Source organism: Balaenoptera ricei, chromosome 10 (assembly GCF_028023285.1).
Source record: "Balaenoptera ricei isolate mBalRic1 chromosome 10, mBalRic1.hap2, whole genome shotgun sequence".
Taxonomy (NCBI): Eukaryota; Metazoa; Chordata; class Mammalia; order Artiodactyla; family Balaenopteridae; genus Balaenoptera; species Balaenoptera ricei.
This window is the reverse complement of record NC_082648.1, coordinates 83,257,908-83,272,251: the sequence shown is the minus strand read 5'-3', so window position 1 is coordinate 83,272,251 and position 14,344 is coordinate 83,257,908. Positions and strand designations below refer to the sequence as shown.

Here is a 14,344-nt window from a genome sequence, read left to right as displayed (position 1 = left end):
ATTTTTCCAATCTCTCATACCTAAGCCCATTTCCTTCCTCCCCCTGTCCTCTTTGTTCCCCAAAGAAACAGGCTAACAATGTCTATAGAATTATTGAGCTTTGTTGTTTAAATGCATTTTCAGGAATTATTGACCCCATAGAACTTAATGACACCTTGGAGTTGAGGCTCTTTGTGTAAATCCTTCATCCTTTACAGATTAACAGTCAGATGGGATTTGAAAGGGCTCCAATGTCCAAATGCTAAAATCTATACCAGACTTTCAGCTGAAAGAAAGTTACTATTCCTGCATACTAGCTTGATTTTTTAAAAACTAGAACACCACCAACACAACAAAATTCAATTGATGTCCCTTTCCTAAAAAAAAAAAAAAAAAAAAAAAATTTTCTTTTTTTTTAAGCCAAGAGACTGATCAACTGGTTGAAAATCAGGAACATGAACAGCTTTCTCTCAAATGTACTGTGTTCACGGCCTGTAAAATCTGATTCCTAACAACGTCAAATTAATTAAGTGTATATAAAGCAGCCACAGCCACTAAAAGCAGATTTTATTTCAACTTAATCCATGGAAAATAGGGAACAGTGTACTCCTGGGTCCTGCATAAAAAGCCACCCCTCTATTGCTGGATTCAGAAGTGTAATTTTTATTTTAGTGGAGATCTTCTCCACCCTCCCCAAAAGGGAGCTGAATTTGTTTGCCTTTAGCCAGGTTGTAGTGAAAGCATGAGACTACTAACTCCGTGTCGGGTTCCTCTGGGATTAGAAGGTATAGAGGAAGGGGTGCAGTCCTACTGTGTGAGCCCATTCCTCTTTAAAATGAGCCCAGATGCACAGCCGGGCCCTGTCAGACTCGCACAGCTTGGGCTAGCGCCGTTATTACCCAGTCAAGGCATCTGCCCTTTTCTAATCCTTCAATGCAGAGAGACAGTTCTACAATCCCACATAATATGTACCAGCTGAATGGATCCCAATTTATCAGTAAAACTATAAATTGCAGAACACCAGGCTAAAACTAAAGTAATAAACCCTGTGATCCCTGTACCATACATTTTAGGCTGTTATTTAAGGTCTCCAAGGAGATCTGTACCATAAAAACCATTTCTCAGGAATTCTGCCAGCTATAGGAGCTCACTGCAACTGTTCGTGCTAATATATTACAACTTGTTTATTGCACTCCCAAGCAGCTGCGGCATCTGCAGTGTTACCAAGGGAGGGGGAATGATGCACGTACTCTCTCGATAGGCAGCCAGATTTTTGTTTCCTATGTATACAAAAAAAGGATGCTTTTCTTTTTCTCATACTCTTACTACTCTGTACCCCTCTCCCCAGAAACAGCTCGAAAGCTCAAAGGAGACGGAATAGGGCCTCTATTAATCTTCATACCTCTTTAGGAACTCTCGCCACTTTCAGTGCAAAGATATCATGCAGCTGTGTGGCAAAGTTTGTGCAAAATCTGGGGTAAACAGGAAATTGAGAGACACACAGATTGAGATGTTAATTTCACGAAGCATCCACGTGGCCTTGGGCAGGTTATTTAACTTCTTTGAGCCTTCATTTCCTCATGTGTATTTTTGTTTGTTTGTTTTTAAGAAACAACAATGCCTCTTTAAGGATTAAATGAGTTAACAGATGTAAAGAGCTTATTACAGTGACTAGTTTATAGCAGGAATTTGAAAAATGTTCGTTCCTTTTGCCTAATTATTTACTGCACCGACAGAATATAAGATACCAATTTGCTACTTTTATAAAAGAGTTGAATACATTGGAAACAAGATCTTAGTACATTAATTCCAGCTATTTGCCTAGTAAAGAAATCTTCAGTGCAATTTCTAGGGTGTTGATAAAGACAAACCCCTGTATTAGTTTTCTAGGGCTGCCATGACAAAGTACCATAGACTGGGTGGCTTAAACAACAGAAATTAATTTACTCACAGTTTTGGAGACTGAAAGTCCAACATTGAGGTGTCAGCAGGTTTGGTTTCTTCTAAGGCCTCTCTCCTTGGCTTGTAGGTGACCATCTTCTGCCTATGTCTTCACGTGGTTTTCCTTCTGGGCGTGTCTGTGTCCTAATTTCCTCTTATTTCAAGGATACCTGTCATGTTGGATTAAAGCCCACCCTAGTGACCTCATTTTAACTTAGTTATCTCTTTGAAGACCCTATCTCCAAATACAGTCACATTCTGAGGTTCTGAGGTACTGAGTTTAGGACTTCAACATATGAATTTCAGGGCATGAAATTCATCCTGTAACCTTCTCCTACCTTGCCAACCCTGTTTTAGCCATGGTAGGGGGATAGAGAGGGCCTGATTCCACCTGAGGAGGTTTTATGTGGGTCTAGGTGCCATTATGTGCTCATTATCATCTTTTAAAATATGAAGTGAATTCGGAAACTCACCCATTATATTGTTTAACGCACGAAACAAATCTAGCGGATATAGAAGTTTCAATAAAAATAATATTATCTTATGACACCCGCTGCCTAATTGACTACCTCGTGAAGAACTTGAGAAAAAGTGTAAAGCCTTCCCAGTAATGGATTAGTAATCTGCTGACTGTGAAATCCTTTAGGTTGCCGCGAAGTCATTTCCCAGTTAATAGAGCTGGTAGTTATCTAGTGTGCCGTCATGGTTGGTTTGGCTCGTGATGGATAATGGCTGGATCACAGAGTTGGACAGCGGTGCTGTGAAGAGGCTCTGCCCATCAGCAGAGGGCCTTGCTTCTGTGCTCTAGGGACTAAGCTTTGAGAACCCAGTGGCCTCTTATCTCTGTGTGGAGAGTGTAGCAAGCCAAGGCAGGGAGGAGCCCAGCAGCAGGGTCATGGGGACTGGTTCTGGGGAGGTGTATTAGTTTCCTACTGCTGCTGTAACAAATCTCCACATATTTCTTATCTTCCATTTCTGGAAGTCAGAAGTCTCAAATCCATTTCACGGGGCTAAAGTCAGGCTGTTTGTTGGTAGGCTGGTTCCTTCTGGAGGCTCCAGAGGAGAATCTGTTTCCTCACCTTTTCCAGCTTTTGGAGGCCACCTGTATTCCTTGGCTGGTGGCTCCTTCCTGCCTCTTCAAAGCCTGCAGCATAGTGTCTTCAAATCTCTGATTCTCTGACCTTGTTACCATTGTCACATTTTCTCTCTCACTCTGACCTTCTCTTTCACTTATAAGGACCTTTGTGATGACATTGGGCCCACCTGGATAATCCAGGATAATCTCATTTCAAGATTCTTAGCTTAATCAATCCGCAAGATCCCTTTTGCCAGGTGAGGTGACATATTCACAGGTTCTGGCAATTGGGATATGGACATCTTTCAAGGGGCCATTATTCTGCCTGTCACAGGCCTGGCAGATGGGCTCTAGGGTGAGGAGGTAGGAGGTTGTCAGCAGCTCCAAATTCCAAGCCAAAGAATTTAACCTGGCTTGGGGGTGGGGAGATGGATAAGCGTGTGTGCGCATCAGTTGGGGCTGGGGGGAAGTGTGTGTGTGTATGTGTGTGGTGTGTGTGTGTGTGTGTGTGTTTTGTACAAAGATAGGGTTCAGGAGGCCCATGAACTATCATTCATTCATTCATTCCTGTGAAAGTGTCCCTCTCTTTGGATTCTCAAAAGTATCTTCACTTCTACTTGGTTAAGACCTTGCTTCAGGCCCCAAACAAAAGAAAGAGCTGCCAGACCCCACAGATCTCAGAGCTCCCTAGAACCATCCTCTTTGCTCATTGTCACAAGTTCTATTTCTTTCTTTTTTCTTCTTCTTCTAACTTTTGTTTTTCTGGCTACCATTTATTGAGTACTTACCATGAGTAGATAGAGTGCTACATGCTTTATCTCTTACTTATCCTGTAATCCTTGCTGCATCTGTTAGCATGAGGTGTCCTGCCATCACAAATAAATCACAAAATTGCAGTGTTTCGACACCAAAGAGGCTATTTCTTGTCCACAGGGCCCTCTGTTGCTGGAGCTCTGGTCCCAGGGCAGCTTTCCTCCACACGATGGTTTGCTATGAAGGCCTTGTCCGTGGGGCTGCTGCACGTCCTCCAGGACCTGGGATCCTCCGCCTCTAGCACTTAGCTGGGGAAAAGTGAGTAGAGAAGGTTTACCTGCTCCTTAAAAAGTCCTGGCCCGAAGAGGCATGTGTTTTTTCTGCTCACATTCTCTTGTCCAACACATGGAATACTTGGCCACAAGGGGGACTGGGTTATGCAGCTGTCTGGCTGGGTGGTTTCCTCCCAGTAGTAACTCAGACTGTGCAAGTTTCAGAGAGTGAGCATTTTTGGTGGACAGCTGCTATCTCTTCCATCCCCTGAATAACCCTATTTGGTAAGATTATCTCTATTTATCAATGAACAAATCAAGACCTGGATATTTCTAATAACATGACCTGGTTAAGTAAGTGGTATAATCAGGATTCCTGCACAGGCCTGTCAGAATTCTCTCTGAGTGCAAATCCTGTATTTGTAACCAGTGCCTAATGCCAGCACTTATCCTGCTGCAATGCTTATCAACCTCCTTTTTGCCTGACAGTCCTCGGAGGGGTCAGCCACCCCCTGAACCCATGGGGCATCAAGTCTGCACCCCCTGTTCTGAGAGGCAGCCTAGAATCAGCCCCTTGCTGTTCTCCTTTCCTGCCTTCTGCCTTTCTCCTGTCAAAATCCCAGGTCCCTTGTGCTGTCCCCAAACCCCATGATCCAGGTATTTTCTGATCTCTTATTTCCCTCAGTCAACAACATGGATCCATCATGGTCATTTTCCCAAACCTGTTCCAAAGGTGGTGCCAGACATCTAGCCCCAAGCATCGCCATCTTTAATTCCTCCCTCTCCCTCATCCATCCATTTACCTACCTCTGACATTTATCCTGTGCCTACTCTGTGCCAGGTACTACGTGGTATGCTCGGTAGAAATATGACCCAAGACTTGGGCTTAAGGAGCTTATGATGGCTATTTCAGAACCCAATAATGCCGGCATTTATCCTCCTCTCTGTTTCCACTGTCAAATGTTCAGCTCATGCCCTTATTCCCTCTTTCTCTGAGCACTCAGTAATTTCCTCACTGGTCTCCTACCTTATTTATCTTTAGTTCAGTTGCTTCCACATGTTGTTGCCAGGTTAATCTGTAGAAAGCAGAGTCTTGATTATGTCAATTTCCAGCCCTAAAATTTCTATAGCCCCCCAGTTTCTATTGACCATAGAATAAGGTTAGAACTCTCTAGTGTGACATACAAAATCTTCCATGATCTGTCACCTCTTGATTTTTCTAATTTTATATCCCATTTCCCCCCTTTCCCATCATCCTACCCCAAACTGATAGTCTTATGAGTCTCTCCATATTTTCCTTCTTTACCCCTCACTTGCGTACGCATCCCACACATACCCTGTTTTTTTTCTGACATTAAAGTCTGTGGTCCTGCAGTCTCTCATATGAGTGAGCCCATTTGTGCTCTATAAATAAGTGTTGAATGAATGACTAGGTCCTAGCTTGGTCTCTAGCGCAACTACATCCCAAACATAATACTATGTACATTTGTCATGGCAATAAATTCACTGTACACTGTATTATATTTATGTATGTATGTATCTTATCACTCCTACTAGATGGTGCTCAGGGCCATACGTGATTTACCTTTAGTTATGACATGCCAAACCATCTTCCACCTGAGCACAAATGCCCTGCACATAGTAGGTCCTCAAAAAAAATCTGTGTGTGTGTGTGTGTGTGTGTGTGTGTATTGAATGGTTAGACCCTGCTGGAGTACTTTGAGGTTTATAGAGTCTATTTAAGGCACACAGTAGGCTCTCCTCTGGGAACATATCATGCTAAGGTGTTAATGGCTGATAACTGTGCAGCACCATTGCTATAGGGGCATTTAATAAGGAATCTAAAGGGATAAGCGTCTAACTTTAAGTTCCTGGACCAAGTGGGAGAGGTGTTTGGAGGCAGGGCTTCTCTAATCATTCCTCATGGGCAATGGGACCCTCAGCACAGAGGCAGCCTGTCTGTCCACACTGGAAACAATTTATGCCTAGGAATTAATACTGTAAAGTGAGGTGCCCCAGATACTGATGGAGCCTGGGGTACTGGAGTGGGAGACACTGGGTCATCTATCATCTAGCATAGGATTGGGCAGAATATAGGTTGAACAAGTTAGTAAACGTATCAGAGCTGGGGTGTGAATGAGAACTCTAGTGTAGGGCTCTTTGCAATAGTCACCTCTCTGGGTGTTTCTCACCGAGGTGGAGATGGACTTAGAGTACTGAAGTGTTGTGAAGCTTCACTGTTGCTGTGTTTAGTGAGTAGGCAGCTTTCTGATCGTGCCCTTTTGATAACCGCAAGTGTTGCTGTCCTCTTCATTTGGTGCCAGTCCTGGGGAGCACAGACAGGCTGGGGGTTGTGTCTTTATTAGAGACATTAGCCACCAAGGGAGCCTGCTCAGAGTTTCACATGATTTTCTGCTGAGTAGGAGGCCAGCAGAGTCACCAGGCACCACATGATTTAATTAGAGACAAGATTTCAAGCTTTGTTTGTGTTCCCAGGATTTGGCGTGATGGTACAGCTGGGACCCTGGTATTTTGGCATCCTCTGTTTAGGTAATTGGTACGGCAGGGAGGGCTTCATTGGATCAACAGTAAGTTTTCTCCACTGAAGGTTTACAATACCCAAAATACATTTCACTGACTTTAAAAGAGTCACTGGATACAATCCAGCCAAGGAAGGCACCTGTCTTAGAAACTCCGTTACTTAACTTCTTCTCTAAGACTTCGGAAAGGCAGGGTTTGAAGCCCAACACACCTAATTCTTATATTAGTGATGTAAAGCTAACTCTTTTCTGTCAGTCTTCTCTACAGTTTATCTCCCTTGTACATTTCAGAATGTTGTCCATCAAAACGAAAAGTATGACCTAAGAACCCATCATACCGCGAACCCCCTTACCACCCTCCTTCTCTCTCTGTGGTCCGGTGTAACCTGTTCTTACTGCTGCTCTTGCTCTCGCCTTGCCCTGGGCCGCCCCAGATCCAAATGCCTTGGTGTTGCTCCAGATGGAGATGACAGTTCTTGGACTGTGGGCTGTCATTGATCCTTTCTGCCCCCTTGACCGACGGCACTAATTAATTGATTACAGTCTACTTTCTGAAAGAGCTGGTCTTGTGTATGGAGTTCTACTCAGGAGAGCCCCAGGCAGCTACCACTGATCAGTGAAAGTTAGCAAGTGAGATAACACCTATTTTCCCAATTAAGCAGTTTCTATTGACTTCTAGAAATGAAAAATGAGGATTTAGCTCTCTTAAAATATCCCTTCTCCTATCCTTTCTTCTCCAGGATTTTTTAGTTTTTCTACTGATCATCTTTGTAACTTTAAGTAATATGGTTAATTTTCCCTTTTGTGTTCAATCCAGTTTTAGCAGTTATTTCTTGATGTCCTACTTTATAAGAAGAGGGTAGTAGCTTTCTTGTAGTTTTCTTCACTTTCCTCTCCCATTGTACTTTTCCATGAATTTTATATTGTCATATTATTAACATTTACGTCCTTTTCTTTGTATGGTGTGTCCTGCTCACTCTTAATGAGACAGTCTACCCCCACCAATCTCTTCTTGTTAGCCTGCTTTATTTTTCTTTAGAGCAGTTTTCACCACTTGAAATATTACATATTTATTTTTAAATTCTCTCTCCTCAACTAGAGTTTAAATTTCATGAAGGGAGGGAATTTGTTTGTTTTGTTTAGTGCTATATTCCTAGCATCTAGCATACTGTTGGCATAGTAAGTGAGGTGCTTAATAAGTACCTGCTTAAGGAATAAACGGATTCTAATCATGCTCCATACCCCCAGCTAACTCCTGTTGGTTGAACCAGCCCTTTGTGTCCACTAGGGCATTGAAAACTTCCGTTGAAGGCACTCTCCAAACTAGGATCCCGTTAAAGAAATTTACTTATTATCTAGCTTTAACTTTTTAGGCATATTGGCTTCGTGAGGAAATGGAACCCAGAACAGGGACATTTTGATAAGAAGGAGGACAAAGAAGGGGAAATTTCACAACATGAGTTTGCTTAAGGAGGTGAAACTTTGGGAGATTTGGAATTATGCAGAATAGAAACTGAAAGGAGAGGTAGAAAAGGAAAGGGAACTTTACCTACTTAAAATATTTCTTCTTGGGCTTCCCTGGTGGCGCAGTGGTTGAGAATCTGCCTGCCAATGCAGGGGACACGGGTTCGAGCCCTGGTCTGGGAAGATCCCACATGCCGCGGAGCACCTAGGCCCGTGAGCCACAGTTACTGAGCCTGCGCGTCTGGAGCCTGTGCTCCGCAACAAGAGAGGCCACGATAGTGAGAGGCCCGCGCACCGCGATGAAGAGTGGCCTCCGCTTGCCACAACTAGAGAAAGCCCTCGCACAGAAACGAAGACCCAACACAGCCATAAATAAATAAATAAATAAATAAATAAAATAAATAAACCCAAAAGTTTAAAAAAAAAAAAAAAAGAGTCTGCAGAACTGAACGTCCTTGCCCTTATACTGAGATTTAAAAAAAAAAAAAAAAAAAATTTCTTCTTGGAATGGCTAACAGCTACGTGTATGTAGTAGCAGTGTTCTGAAAAGACTGGCCTTTGAGTCACATAGACTTGAGTTCCAATTCTTCTCTGCTCTTGGCTGTGTGACATTGGATGAGTTACCCAACTTCTCTGGAAAATTAATTAGCATTATTCATAAAGATAAACTCCTGTTTAATAACTTCTGCATACTCCTGCTCAAATGCTCAAACGTAAAATGGAAAGAGTCTCTTGATGCCCTGGAGGAGGAAAAGGAAATAAGGGCAGTATTGTTCAGTTATAAATAATGAGAGGGGCTATATTTTAAATGAGGAAAGTACTTCATTATCTCACATGACAAGGAGAGTGGTGCTAGGTCATTTGTGGGTTAGTTCAATGGCTCTGTGATGTTAATGAGTAAGGTCAGAGTCTGTTTCGGCTGTTTCCTCAAGATTTAAGGTGGCTGCAGCAGCTTGAAGGATATCCTTATGTGACAGAAAGATTGGAGAATGGGAAAGGGTTTTCTCCTCACATTCTTCTTTCTTTTATCAGGGAAGACACTCCTTCCCAGAAGTTCCCAGCAACTCTCATTTATGCGTAGCCACAAGGCGTGATGGGAAATGAGTATGTGGCATTTTGAGCCTCCATCATGGAAACAGGCTCCACCCAGAGGAAGCAGCGGGTAGATCTGGCTATTGGGTAAGCAACTAAACAATATCTACTCCAGAGATCAAGTGACTAAGGGGCTATGTTTGTAGCAGATATTTTTACTCAGCTTCAACACACGGTGCTACTGAGGCAACAGTAAACACCTCCAGAATATCTCTACATAAATCTGAAGAGTAGACACTTAATCCAGATTACTGAATGAGTTGCCATTTCCTACTATGTACTAGACACTCTACAAATATCAACTTATTTATGTTTTCCAATAACATCTCATAAAGTAAGTAGTATTATTCCTGTATTACACAGATCTAGAAATGTATATCAAGTTGCCTAAGGCCTCCTAGCTGGTAAGTGGCTGAGTTACGATTGGAAGTTAGAGTTTTCTGATGCCTGTGTTTGTTGTACTTCTTTGTCTCCATCACGCTCTTCCCCAAATGCTTACCTGCCCCAGCCAGGAAACATGGTCTTCCTCTGGGACACAACAAGATGGCCAGATGACTGCCCCTGAGGCCCTTTCTAACACAGTCATCTAAGAAGTGAGCATTCTTTGATGGTTTGAAGAGATCTTTTAGTTATTTTAATTTTTTTCCTATTGACCTAAAGGCATTAAAAAAAAAAAAAAAAGTACACTTAGGTATGATTCAGTGATTCTGAGTACTTTTTTTCCCTCCGTTGTAAATTTTCCTCTCTGATTGCTCCATTCTTGTTTGCACCTCTCGTGGCTGGATAAAGCCTGGGCAAGTCTTCGGATGTCAGTCATTTTGAAGGGCGGCTTTCTTGCATGGCTTGGTAAGACCCGCAAGGAGGCTAACCCCAGTGGGGAGGCTGTGGTGAGGCGTCCGCAGGCAGCTGGCAGTCTTGAGCGTCCAAATGTAATTGCTCTGTTTTATTCACCCCAGCCTGCCCGCTGTGTTCATCAGGCTGGCCAGTGAACAGAAGGTAATCAGGGCTGAGATGGCCTCAGAAAGTCAGGCACGTACAACCAGAGTTAAAAATATGTAAAAAAAAATTACTTGGATGTGATTTGCTCTCATGGAACTCAATTTCTGGATAAGAACAAGAAGAAACGGTGCAAAACTGGAGCACTAAAATTCATCTTTGCCGAAGAAAATGCAGGGAGAGCTGTGAACATTTAATAATTTTGGTATCTAACCGCCCATAGTAAGTACTTGCTTAATGCATAGACAAGACAGGGAGATTTAGAAAGCAGGCAACTCAAGGCATTTCCAATTTATTTAAGGAACTCTTTGATCTGTTTTGAAATTTCGGATTCTGCTTTTGACTTTGCTAGATAAAGTTGGAGTAGAAATGAATTATTCATATGAAATATTGCCTCAATAACACTGCATCAAATAAACATAATGAAAAGCTGCCCATGTTATATAAGGGAAGCTAAGTCACAACTCTTCTGAATTGCAAAGTTAAGCACTCGGGGCTAGATTCCTCTCCAACATTACTCTATGGAAGAATCCGCTTAGGAGGATGTAACACTCAGTTCCTTTTTATTTCCAGTCAGATATGCATTTGTGGTTTATGGGTTTAAACTGCAGTCGTAACCATAAATCTCCCAGTCCTCATCCCGAATCCATCCAAGTCACTGGAGGCCTGAGAGCAATTTCCAGGACAATGTATCCCACACCACTTCAGCATTGCAAGTTCACCATAGAAATATGGTAAAACCAGTATGTTCCCCCTCCCTCCATGAAGTATGATATTTTCAGCAGCCTCTGAAAGCATACCTACATCCATGCCTTGAAGGGAAAATTTTAAGGCAAATAGAACCGTCACTTATCAGCATCATCTTTTCTGATGATGCTTTGGATAACAGGTTAAAAGAGAGAGAAGGATAAACCAAACCTGAACAGTGCACGTCTGGGGAATTGAGCTCTGCTGCAATTCAATAGATAACACTCGAATTCTTGCTGACAATCCGATTTTAAAGAATGGTAGTTCAATAAAGGTATAGGAAGTCGCCAGAGTCAGACTTGGGCAAAATGGTGAGGAAGGCAAGAGTCTGTCTTCAGAGCTGTCCTTGTCCCCTGTCCCTCCTTTCTTCCTCTTCCTTCAAAAATATTTATAGCCATGTGCTGTGTACCAGGCACCATGCAATGGTAAACAAGACGGCATGGGCTTTGCCGTCAGAGAGCTGATGTTTTAGAGAGGAAGAGAGGCAATAGAATAAGTAATGAACAAACGTGTGATGAGCATGAGGCCCGGGGAATTGCAAGGTCCCGTGGGAACGCATGGCTGGGTGTCCTAAGTGTCCGAGAAGATGTCCTTGAGGAAGGGCAATGTAAGACTGGAAGCCTGCATTAGCTGGGAGAAGGGGTTGTTGGTGAAGATTTAGGAGAGAATGTTTCATGTACAGGAAACAACATGGGCAAAGGCCTGGAGGCGAGATGATAGAATGTAGCATGTTGTAGAAACTGAAAGGAGTTTTCTTTGCCTGCGGCTAAGATTTCCAAGGGGGAGACTGGAGAGAGATAAGAGAGAAGTTAAGAAGAGATCAGATTATAAAGTGTTTATGTTAGAGAAGATAAAGGGTTTGGACTTCAGAGCAGTTGGGAGCTACCGAGGGTTTTCAGCAGGGGTGTGGCATGGTGAGATTAATATTTTGGAAAGATCACTGATGATGGTCTAAAGCAGTAATTGGAAGGGAGCAAGGATGGAGGCACAGAGATGCATGGGAAGCTGCTGCCGTCACCTGCTGAGGGATGGCAGTGGCCTGCAGCAGGGTGGGAGTTTGGGATGAAGAGCTTTAAAAGAGGTACTATTAGCAGGACTTGGTGACTGATTGGGTGTGAGGGGAGACCGGGATACCCTCAGGAAACTCTCTCTTAGAGGACGGAGAATAAATTCATTAAGAGAATTGAGCATATTTAGTCAGGAGAGGTAGAGTGAAGAGGATACGTGAGAGAGATTTTCAAATATTTAGTATAACATCGCTTACAAAATGTTTTGATTAAATTTATTGTCTCCAAGTGACTAGTCAAGAGTGCATCTATTAAAATATTGTATGTCCAAAGAAAATGAGTGTAGGTGTTCTCTGGACTCATGCACTGCATCGTAGAATTGGGGAGTGTGTCCCAGTCCAAGTGTTCTCCATCACAGACCCAGGGGTGAGGAAGAGGAGCTGGGGCTGCTGAAGAAAAGGGCAGCTGAGCTCCTGCTGTCTGCTGTGTCTGTTGGGTACACGTGGGTACAGAGGAAGTACTTCTTGACCTGAACTGCACTGTGGGGCTTCAGAGGGTAGGGTTAAAGTTACAAAGAGGCAGATATCAGCAAGGCACGAGGAAGAACTTTCTGGCAATTGTCTGGCGATTGTTTCAGTGAGGTGAATGCCTCATTCCTGGATATGTTCAGGTGGATCTGGCCATACATCTGTCAGGCAGGGGTTTGCCTGTTGAGGTCCACATCACATGATCTCTGTTGTCCCTCATGGCTGTCTGTAAATAAATGATTCTAATGAATTACACTCCCTGCCAGCCAGGGGAATCTGTCCATCTCACTCGTCGCTGTACAATCACAAGTCAGTATGAAGAGCACAAGATTATTATTATAGGAGCTTTAAGTCTCTCCAAAGAGTATCATTGTTCTGTCATTCCAGATGTTTGTCATCTTACAGCTGTACTACACTATGGCCTCTAGATATTGTCTTCGCTTCTCTGAACAAAATTGGAAAGAATTTTCATTTTATCAAGTGAAAGTAGCCTCACTAAGTTCTTTTACAGAGACGTTTGTTTTATAATTCAATGCATGATATTAATTTGGGAAAAATAATTAAGAAAGATCCAGAGGAAAATATTTTATCAATTCTGTCTTTAGCTTGACTACCTTACAATAAAGAGGCAGAGAATCAATCTGATATCAGGGCTTAAAGTGAGCATGAGTTGTACGTGTTGTTTACAATTCTTTTTGAAAGAACTTAGGTGCTCTTTATAATATGAACAAATGGCTGCTGAGGACCCTCCTAAAACTGTCAAACTCACTTTACCTATGTCCAAGTTTTTACCTAGGTTTGCTAAGTAAATAGAAGCCTATCATCTCTTGTGTCACCTCTCTTCCTCAGGGTTATGCTTTTAAAAGCATTCTCAGCAGGAAATAAGTTTCATTAGTGCTTGGAAAATAAATTGGTGAGGTGACAGATTCTGTGGTTTGATGGAAGCTCAATTATAATTGTATAACATAATATAGCAAGTGAAGATGAAATCCTATTAGGGTCTGGAAATCCAATATCTCATCTCTATGACTTTTAATTGATCTTTACACATATTGTCATTGCAGTCAAATATCTGAGCTGATTCCAGTACACGTAAACAAATGTAAGCACATTAACTCTGTTAATAATTTTAACAAGTAATCTGTATTTCCCATTAGATTGTCTCCAGTTTTGCCTTGGCATAATTAAAGATATCAGCAGTGATAAGCCTAATGCGTTATTTAAAGTATGCATGTATTGAAGTCTTGCTTTTGTCATTAACTACATCGTGATGTAATCTATGTAGCCATCATTCAGAAATTAGACTTTCTCTTTCTCTGAAGCAAACATGGATGGTGGGGGTTGGGAGAAGGAGGCCTTGTGGGGTGGTGCAGAAGCTGCAGATGAAGAGTAGAGTCTGAGTTCAAGTTTTGACTTTACCACTCAAATACCCATGTGAAACCTTTAAGCTTTCTGATCCTGTTTCATCACCTCTCCTAACAAAGAGATGGTCCTCATTTTTTCTCTCGGTGCTAACATTCTGGTTTCTATAAGGCAGACACTGACTCCCTTCTTTGCTAATAATTGACAGTTGAATACAAATACTGTTGACTTTATGTTCATTTTTGCTCAAATTTCATACAACTGGACAATGTAAGCTCAGGTGTGTGTGTCTGGAAAGGTGGTAAGGGGAAGTTTTTCTCTTGCTGATTGTCATATCTGCAACATCAAGCTCAGTACCTGGAACTTGCTTAATCAATATTTGTTGGATGAATGAATGCATGCATTCTAGTCATTCTACCTTCCCATGGAGATGGATTAGAGAGATTGGCTGGGCATCCCCCCTCAATATCCCTTGTGTTATTATCCTTCGGCTAGATGAAAACATCATGAAGTTACTCTGAAAGTACACCTTTAATGACATGACATGACAGGACATGACATGACATGACACTGAATGCCTTCTCCTATC

At 42.4% G+C, this 14,344-nt stretch overlaps 1 long non-coding RNA gene across 2 annotated transcripts in view; it reads left to right on the top strand.

The window, feature by feature from the left end:
- LOC132372660 (uncharacterized) overlaps positions 1-14,344 on the top strand; it is a 520,205-nt gene that overhangs the window by 403,802 nt on the left and 102,059 nt on the right. Inside the window, exon 5 of one of the 2 annotated variants that reach the window (XR_009505220.1) lies at positions 9,057-9,203. The exons of the other annotated variant lie outside the window; for it this stretch is intronic. This is a non-coding gene — a long non-coding RNA (uncharacterized LOC132372660). The remainder of the gene's footprint in view (positions 1-9,056; positions 9,204-14,344) is intronic. 2 annotated transcript variants of the gene reach the window in all.